The following is an 8,233-nucleotide window of genomic DNA, read 5'->3' as shown; positions in this document are numbered from 1 at the left end:
CATTATTTTTTTCAAACTCTTTTTCTTTTTGTCTTAATTCTTCCTCTCTTTTTATATTTTTTTTTAGGTACTCCTTGAGTTGCCTAAGTTCATCCCTAACACTATACCTAGTACTACAAGAATTATGACCATGTGCACTAAAATGATCACTCATCTTTGATCAAGAAAAAGGTTTTCACAAATTATTTTCAAAGGGGTTAGAAAAGTTTTCACAAAGAGTGAGTGATAAAAATGGTTTTCACAAAAGGTTTTCAAAGTGCAAGATAGGTAGGAAAAGGCCTAAGTGTACAAAGTGAACTTTCAAGGGGAGGTGGACTACAAAGAATCACTTAATAACCAAGCCCTATCAAGTAAAAATCACTAAGCCTTTTCTACTTTTCTTACAAAACAATTTGGCACAACAATAAAGTGTGTGTGTGCACGTTACCCCTAGTAGGCAAAGGCCTTCTAAACGGATTTGGAGACAAAGATAAAAGCCTAAACAATTATACTACCAAAAGCTATAAAGCATGCAAAAGAAAAGCACTTAAATCATAGTCTAGTCGAGGTCCTAGGTGAAGGTTTTCAAATCACCTTCAAACTACACGAAGCTAAACCAAAATGAAGAGGTTTAAGAATGGCCAATTACAAACCAAAAGAATGAAAACAAGGCCAAAGAACACAAAAGGCCGAAAAGAACAATTCAAGCAAAAAATTATGAAAAACAAAAGTCTTGGTCTTCAAACTCCTCCACTTGGGGTTCCTTCACAAAGAGAAAACTTGTTAGTCCTCTCCAAGTGTTTAACACTCCTTTTGTATGGTGGAAATCCCTCCAAAGGCTAGGTTTGGATTCGGTTCACTCCTCCACTCAAATCCACCAAAGGTGTGCTAGTTTGCTAGATAGGTTCTTCACCTACAAACAAAATGAAACCAACCCAAAGAGCAAGAGTCCAAGAAATAAAAACTGAAAAAGCACAATTAGGAAAGGCTAAACTCAAAGAGAATTGATTGAGACAAAACAAAAGAGGCCAAAGAAAAGACAAACTAAAATTAAGACACAATTAAAAAAGGAAGCACACAAAAGAGTAATCCTAGAATGACACTAGAATGGATTAGTGTTTAGTCCACTTGCTTAAGTCTTTTAATTGATTCGGTCCAGCCACTCTTAAGATCTCAAAATAGGTTCAATAAGGTCAATAAGGTCTTAAGTCCAACTCCCAAATGCATAGGTAAAAGTCCAAGTCCACAAGTCTAGCAACAAGTCCTTTTTTGGTCAAATTTTTTTTTTGTTGTTCTTTCTTTTCTTCCTTTTCTTTCACGTCAATTTTTTTTTTAATATTCCTTGGGTCCAATTTTTTTTTTAAATGTTCAGCCCATTTGTTGCTTAGGTTTTGCACTTGTGGGTGGAAAAATTAGGTCAAATTTAGGAGAAAGAGAAAGAAGACAAGTGGCGGTTTCTTAGAGGTGTTTAGGGTATCTTTTGAGTGGAATTAGATTTGTATTATCTAGTACAAGTTGTTTTGCACAAATTTTCCAGCACACCTCTTAGATTCTTTTAGGGTTATTAAGCATCAAATAAAGACCATAACAAGTGGAATGCAAGGGAAAAGTGGGAAGCAATTTTTATGCATGTGCAAGGAAGCATTTCATACATGGAAACTCAAAAATACAAGGAACATGCTAGGACTAAGTAGCATGCATGAATGACCCCTAAAAAGCTTCTATATGTCACGCCCACTATCATATATTTTTGATTCATGCATTCATGCAAAGTGTTTGGCATACATACATGGAATTTTTTTTTGACAAAATATAGGAAACAAAACTTTGACAAAACTTAAAAGATTCAAAAATCAAAAAGTATATTCATATGAGACTCAAACCTAAAAATGAAAAAGCATGGCAACACCTAATAATGGAAACCTATAATATTCAAGGAAGGCTCACAAGGAACAAAGAATGAGCCCTAAACTATTCGGCCACACAAGAAATGAGAAGGAGTAGAGAAAAGACCGAATAGGAAAAACAAGCAAGAAGACAAGGAAGACAAAGTTTTACCCTTGATGAACCTTGGCTCTAGATACCACTTGATGGAGTAGTTCCTTCCATGGATGATGATAGTGGTTGAAAGGAGACTCCTTGCCCTTGATCTAGGTTCACCAAAGGGTAGACAAAGGATGATTTAGGATGGGAAAAGGAAGATATGCGTGAACAAGAGTATGGTGGCGGAAGTGTTTTAGGGTGGTGGTGTATGGTTGCTCAAGGTTGGCTCACTCCAAGTGTAGGTGGAGGCCAATCTAGGGTTTCACTCTCCAAGGGTGGAGAATGAAGGGGGCTAGCCGAAACTAACCTAGGGACTAAGGATAGGATTTGAGGCAAAGAAATGCTCTCTTAAATTCATATAATCCAAAGTATTTACAAGTGGTGGGGTGTTAGGTATTTATAGGAGGGGAGGCATCTAGGGTTGCATTTGGGACATGCATGGCCGAAATTCATAAGGCAAATGCACTCCAAATGACATGCCAAATGAACCCTAGATGCTACTTGGTGACCAAGTTTGGAATCTATGGGTCTAGATTGGCTACATCAAGGTGCATGATAAGACCATGCAACCTTTGCCCTCCACTTGGGCCTAAGCCTTTCTAACACCCAAAAATAGGTCCAATGGTCACCAAAATATGCGTCACCCTTCTAATGTACACCCTAGCCCAAAATTAAAACCCTAATCATCTAAAGCACCCCATAATACAAGGGTAAAATGGGAAATACAAGAGAAAATAAATCCTATGACTAAGATACCCCAAAATACAAGGGTAAAATTGGAAATACAAGTAAAATAAATTCTATGACTAAAATCCCCCAAAATACAAGGGTAAAATAGGAAATTAAAGACAAGGGCAAAATAGGAATAAAGAAATAAATGCTATAAAACCTAGGAGCTAAGGTCCAAAAAAAATGACCTTACTATCCCATTCCTCTTGCCTCCTTTAGTATATCACCTCTTGGTCTTCTCGGCCTTAGTGTTATTCCATCATAAACTAAGGTAGTGCTCATAACTTATAAAGTCATAAACATTAAATTTGGGAACTTTAACATAACTTATTATTTATGTAAAATTTAAAATTAATTATACATGTTACTAAAATATAATTAAAAAATACATCAATCTTTGTGATAACATATTTTGTTTGCCTTGTGTATTGCACACGTCCAAAACCTAGTAATGTAGTAGAAGGAGAAACAATTGTAAGACCTATTATTCGTTGATTAAATTGTTTATAATAACAATAAGTTGTTTTTAAAAGGAAATCTCGAATGTTCAAATCATGACTATTATATTTGATAATTGATTATATACATTTTTAAATTATTAAAAATTTTGGATGGAAAAAATTTGCATTTTTCTTTTTATTATTGTAAAGATAAAGATAAACATATATTAAAATTAAATTCATAAATTAAAATGATAAATTTACCGACATAAAAGATTGAGAAAATCCCTAAAATTACACCTATAAGAAATAACTTCAAAATATGATCTCATTAAGGAAAACCCCATACAAGTAATTGTAAAGAAGAATGATTACTTATTTTGGGAAGACAACAACAAATTCACCATAACAAATTTGGTGATGAATGAGTTTCACGTTTCTTTGAAATCAAATCCATTTGTGAGGTTAGGTATGGAAGTGTGCTACATATTCGAGATGGAAGGAAGAACAGGAAAGAAGAAAAGAGTGTCTCAAGGGATGGCCTCTACAAGCGGCAACAATGGAGAAGTCATTGATGACACACCCTTTATCATTAATTTCATATAAGAGTACAGCAGTTTGGTTGGTATTTCCCCGCCTGGTTCTCTCATGAACCCCATGTTTAGTGAAGGTAGTGCATAATTAGTTAGATTGGAGTTTTAAAAACCTTCCTAAATGTAAGAAAATAATTGTGAAGCACCATAGGCACAAAATAACTATTATCTTACATTGTTTAGTGCCTATGAGACTTCATAATTGATTTCTTACACTAAGGTTTTCAAAAAATTCAACCCTAACTAATTATTTATTATCTTTACTAAACATAGGGTTCATGGGGAACAGGAAGGGGAGTGCCACCATATTGTCACACTCTTGTGGGAAATCAATGACAATGTCATTGATGACTTCTCGATTGATGCAACTTGTAGAGGCTATCCCTTGAGACATTCTTGCCTTCTTTCCATTTCTTCCTTTCATCTCGAATATGTAGTAGATACCCATACCTGACCTCATATATGGATTTGATTTCAAAAGAAGGTGGGACTCATTCATCACCAAGTTTGTTTTGGGGAATTTGTTGTCGTTGGCTTCCCAAAATATTTAAGTATTTCTCTTCGCAAATCACCTATTTGCGAGAGAGCTCAAGTACATTGTAAGCCTTTTTCCACAGTTTTCCATTCCCCATACACAATACATATCTTTTATATATAGATAGGGATTATAATGAATTTAAGATAAAAGCTCCAACGAACATCTGCCACTGTAACACAACAGGTGCCAATAAGTTAAATAAATAATAGTAAATATAATCATTTTATTCATAATTATTAAATATAAACTATATGCGAAAGGAAATTAAGATTTATTAAATTTTTTTATATAAACTTCTAAAGTAAAATTAAATATAAAATTTGACAAATGTGAATTAATCTTGCTTCATGAAAAAATAAAGGCTTGTTAGTTTTGGGTTAAATATTCCTTTTAATCATGTCGATTATATATGCAAATATTGATACTAAATATTGAAATATAAATTAAAAAACACATATAACCTATTTAATTTTGTTTCAGTTTTATTAGATCCCTGTAATCAAATCTTGTTTAGTATTTCTAGAATAAATGCTTATTAGAATTTCAGATAGTTCATGTATAAGCATAAGCTCTCTCACAAAATGCACTTAGTGATTCATATCAATTATATCCTAATCATTTGTTTTATTTAACCATTTATAAGTTGTTCTACTTGTTGATCTTGATTGAATAACTTTTCACATTCATCACGTGCATATGATTTAGTCAATACCAAAAGTCCAAATCAAGCTCTCTTGCCTAACTTAGTTGCATCTTATGTGATCTTATAACCATGAAACTTTAAATTAGATGAATTAGCAAAGAACTCGAAAGAGAAAAGGGGATACACATTAAAAGCAAAAGATAAAAATGAATTTAGATTAATAGGTGCTCTGAGTGTCATAAAACTTTAGACCAAATCATTTTTAGGATACATATAAAACAACATTTAATTAAAACTTAAACTGTCAAAAGTTCATTACAACAAGGCATGATGACAAAGTTAAAGAAAGATAAATCAAAAGGGTAATGTGCCTACCTACTAGTATCGATACTACTGCAAGAAATGTTTTATTAGATAATTAATATTAAAAAAATTCTTCATTTTGTGATAATTAAATTATACTACAAAGCTATAGGTAATGAAAGAACATATTAAAGGTAAGAGGGAGAAACATATGATTGAATCTTGTGTTGAGAAAGTGATAAGAAGTTACATGAATTTGGATAAAGAACTTGATTTTCTTAAGGCAAAAGTAAACGATTTGTATAAAAAAGTTTGATTAATGCATATTAAGTAATGTCTATAGTCTCTAATTTTGAACATAACCCTCCACCCATATACAAAATGATAAATTGCACCTAATTTCTCAACTCATTTTGCATAGTCATGACAAGACATCGACACCTTCAATGTTATTATTTTAATATTTGGTCAAAAGGACGATATTAATGAAGTCATCATCAATAAGATTTAGCAAATTTCTTACACTAAAAAACAGGAAACATATTAGTATCCAAAATAAATGTTTGTTTAAAAAGAAAATTTATACAATTTACTTTGTTTTTCCTTTTCTTTATTTTTTTAGAGGACCAAGGATAGATGTATGAACCAATCAAAGCAAACTCTTGTCTTTCACACACACCTTTAGAACATGACACTTAGAGCTTTGAGAAACAAACATAAATATGGTTTGTAAGGAAATAAAGGTATTATGATATGCTCAACAAAAGGAAGGGTACCATCTCATAAGGATATGTTCAAATTCTTGGCTTTCACACACACCCTTGGAGCATGACACTTGGAGCTTTGAGAAAGAAATACAAATATGGTGTGTAAGGAGATGAAGGTATTGGGATATGATCAATAGAAACCCTTTTATAAAGTGGAACAATCCTAAAATAAATGTTAAACTCACCATTCAAAAACATGAAAAATAATTCAACTACAAGAAAATCAAGGGATTTTTTTAAAAGTTTACCATAATGCATGCACATAAAGCATAAACAAAAAGTAGTTAAGTTTAAAGGATTCATTGTATGTATATGCTATAAAATATGTTTCGATCCTCAATTAGAAAGCTATTTTCCAGTGAGTCATACCTTTCGTATTAAATCCATCTCATGAAGCAAAACTAACTAAATTGACCCTTACTCGTTCCACCTTTGTTGAGTAGCATATACTTGGTTGAAATATGGCAAGCATAAAGTAAATCATTAGGAAAAAAATAGGCAAGAAAAAAAAAACCAATCCTCGGTACCTGATAATTCTCAAATGCATAATTCCTTCATAGTAACTAAATATGATTTATAAAGATTTTGGATGATTTCTTCATGGTGTGCCTAAGTAGAAACAATTATTGTGTTCCTTGTGACTCAAGGCCAATGCACGAATTTCATTACCTACACCAACATTCGACAATGAAATAAAGTAAAGATGACACCTAATAAAAATCTTCAAATAGGACTAAAAAAAGAGTTTTGTAGCAATAAAATGACTAGAGTCTCCCCCAAAAGTGGATATGTTACATCTGCACCTAAGATTAATGTTGGTTTATCATACATATAAAGGATTCATCTCAAAATTGCATCACTAAATGTTGTGTTACCACCATCAACTTATATATATAATCAATAAAGACTCATTTCCAATTTAAAAGCAATCAAATAAATTTATTGAAACAAAAGTTATTTATTGTATAAATTTAAACTTCGCATTTATCTTGAGCATCACAAGAACAAGATAATTTGTATTCTACTTCAAAAATTTCTATTAGTTTACAATATTGAGATAATATTCCTAGTTTAGTTTCACATATATGTCTTATTTTTCCTTTAAGATTTAACATGATAAAACTAAATTAGAGTGTTCAATTTGAACTTAGAAAAAAATTATTATGAGACCCCTTGAAATCAAGTAAAATTATTAACAACAAAAAAAAGACTATTTTGCTTTTCCTTTGCTTACATGTACAAGATTAATCAAGACAATTAATATTTTTCATATTAAAGCTTCATATACTAAGTGAAATATAACTACTTGAAAATTCTTCATAAAATGCTCAGATCCATTAGAGAAGTTTAAATACTTTAATTCTTCCTCACTTGAATTAAACACTAAATTTAACATTGCTACTTGTTGTGGCATAAAGAACTTTTAGCATAAAAAAGATTTTGTAATGCATCAATAACTATTTTTAAGGCATCAATTTATTATTGTTTTAAAGGGAAAAATGAAATAAATAATTAGGAAAAAAGGAAATTGAACCTGTCTTTGTTAAACATTCTTTCATAGATCGTTTTCGCATTTCACAAATGACAAGTAGCTACTTGCAAACAAGATGTTTCTGAATGAGGATTCAAAGCAATTTGCAAGGTACTTCAACCTCATGGGATTAGCATGGGCCATAAGGAGATCCCGCACCAATTTTCGCAACAATAGTTGTGCGACAATGATCTACTCCTCAAACATCTTGCTTGGCCGCTTGCAACTCTAACATCAAGTTTCTAAGAGGCAAAAGCACATAAGTGAGCAATACAAACAAATTAGGTTTTTAAAACCCTAATAACCCTACAAATGATTTGGGCCCAAGGAGTTCAAAGCCCAACCTTTTTTTTTAAGAGAACATGTTAGCTTATTACACTATTATTTTATTAAAATCAATTTTTTTTTTATTTTTTTAGCTCATGATGTTCAAAAGATTTATTATTTAATTAATATTATTAAAATGAATATTTTTAATATATAATTTTTTTAAAAAACTTGAGTTCTTACATGATGCATATTTCTATTTGATAATCTCAAAAGGGTAAAAATATATTATTTTTGTTGAAAAGGGTGAAAATATTTATAATCATGCTACATAACCGTGATACTTATAAAATGTTATCAAGTTGTTGGATCTTTTACTTAAAAATTCAACATAATCATA

At 31.5% G+C, this 8,233-nt stretch overlaps 1 long non-coding RNA gene across 2 annotated transcripts; it reads right to left on the bottom strand.

The window, feature by feature from the left end:
• Nucleotides 1–3,416: 3,416 nt before the first annotated feature.
• On the bottom strand, nt 3,417–7,844 carry LOC109800958 (uncharacterized). Of its 2 annotated transcripts, none has more exons than XR_002239988.3 (3): nt 7,570–7,844; nt 6,045–6,704; nt 3,417–4,491 (listed from the first exon to the last, which is right to left on the bottom strand). It is a non-coding gene; the product is annotated as an uncharacterized LOC109800958 (long non-coding RNA). The 2 variants fall into 2 exon arrangements; XR_002239989.3 differs by having other exon boundaries at nt 6,405–6,704; nt 7,570–7,842.
• Between the last annotated feature and the right edge of the window lie 389 nt (nt 7,845–8,233).

The sequence above is a fragment of the Cajanus cajan genome, chromosome 7 (genome assembly GCF_000230855.2).
Source record: "Cajanus cajan strain Asha chromosome 7, NIPB_CcT2T_4, whole genome shotgun sequence".
Taxonomy (NCBI): Eukaryota; Viridiplantae; Streptophyta; class Magnoliopsida; order Fabales; family Fabaceae; genus Cajanus; species Cajanus cajan.
The sequence above is the reverse complement of the archived record's forward strand: the minus strand, read 5'-3'. Positions and strand labels throughout refer to the sequence as shown.